The following is a 1,692-nucleotide window of genomic DNA, read 5'->3' as shown; positions in this document are numbered from 1 at the left end:
GATGACTGAGTTTGTCATTGATGTCAACATAGTAGTTTTTTGTGGTATCTAACATACGAACAACAAAAAGATCAAGTTGGTATAGATGGCTAGTTGAGTATTCTAACTATCTGAAGTTATGGGAGATACTTTTGTGTATCTAATTTATGCAGATAAAATTGGATGAAGAAATGATAAGTATTGGTGATGTTTGTTCTAAGATAGAGCTTACAAAGGCATGTTCTGGTAAACTTGTTATATATCTTAGCAAAATTGTTATTCTAAGAATTGAGGTTGAGGATGTGAAGAAGACATGTTGGTGATGACATGGCCAAGTTCACTCGTAATAATATTACATGTACGGAAATATATTCAAGTTGTAAAGTGAAAGGTTAATATTATTACTAAGTGTAACACATTCTTAATGTGGTCCTATAATGACTAATTGAGAATGTCTAACAATAAACTCAGGGAATTGTTTTATGGACTCAGTATAAAGGAAGGACATTTTCTTTTATTAGGTATGAAATGAAGAGTGATTGTAAGTAGTAGAGAGAGTGGAATGCGAAGTTGAGTAGAGTAGAGCGAAAGTGGAGGAAACTTTATTGTTGAGGTTTTTTTGAGTGATTTGAGGTTTTCTATTTGGATATGTGGTTTGTGACCTAGTCTACAAGGTCTGACAGTGATTACTTCTCTTGAAGAAACTAACGAAAGAAGAACATAACATTAAGTTGCATGTTTCAATAGTGAGCTCTTCTTGTAGTTGAAATTGCATGTTTGGGTAGTGGGCTCATCTTGCATACATTGTTATAAAAATCCTAACAAGGTTGGCACAACTCTTAACAAGGATGGAATCTCCTAATAGGGACTCATATGTACTAAATGTTGTAATAGACTCCTAATAGGGTTCATCCTCTAACAAGGAATATTTATATTAGTACATAATCTTGTGGGCATCATTGCCACTGGGGTTTTCCCTCTGATCATTGGTTTCCCTAGTTAACATATCTAGTGTAACTGTCTATGTGCATCTTGTTATGGTTCTTGTTTACTTTGGTTGAATGGTTTAGTTTGGTTAAAGAAGATAAATGGACTATTCTTTCTAATAGGCCTCTGCTCGAGCTATTATGGCTTCTTCTTTCTTAGGTTGAGCCTCTTCTTTCTTAGTTGGTTTTGGGTGAATATTTTCTTGTTGGGCTCTCTCTTCATTAATCTTCTTTCTCCTTTTTCTCTTTACCCTATTGGTTTGGAAGTACACCACCTGCTCGTGTTGATGTATTATTTCTTGTTTTATGGCTAACTTGGTGTGATATGGAGGAACTATAAATTTCATTCGTTTACTTTTCTTTCATCAAGTACTGGCTTGCAAAGTCAAAGCTCTAGGAATTAGATCCAAGTGAAATGGCTTCCTAACCCACTATCTAGTTAATTCTATAATATGCAAGATTTGGATGTGCATTTGATGATTTTTTTAGAACTTTGAAGAAACTTTAATGGAAAATAAGTTGTTGTATAAGTCAGTTCTCCTTTGGATATGTTCTCTCGAGAATCATTTTTGAAGAGAAATCTGAGACATATAGAATAATGGGTTTAGTTGTCTTCGTATCAACTCCTAATATGCTTGAATAAGACCCTAACAAGTTTGGGATCTTCTAGTAGTTATCCAAAGTCTTTTAACAAGGACTACATGTATTGATTATATGTAACTAGCTC

At 34.0% G+C, this 1,692-nt stretch overlaps 1 non-coding gene across 1 annotated transcript; it reads left to right on the top strand.

Annotated features, from left to right (window-relative positions):
• Nucleotides 1–783: 783 nt before the first annotated feature.
• On the top strand, nt 784–910 carry LOC149547722 (U6atac minor spliceosomal RNA). The gene has a single exon (XR_016354969.1). It is a non-coding gene; the product is annotated as a U6atac minor spliceosomal RNA (small nuclear RNA).
• Nucleotides 911–1,692: the final 782 nt, after the last annotated feature.

This window comes from Cupressus sempervirens, chromosome 7, assembly GCF_028749045.1.
Source record: "Cupressus sempervirens isolate cs-2001-9-10 chromosome 7, ASM2874904v1, whole genome shotgun sequence".
NCBI lineage: Eukaryota > Viridiplantae > Streptophyta > Pinopsida > Cupressales > Cupressaceae > Cupressus > Cupressus sempervirens.
The sequence above is the reverse complement of the archived record's forward strand: the minus strand, read 5'-3'. Positions and strand labels throughout refer to the sequence as shown.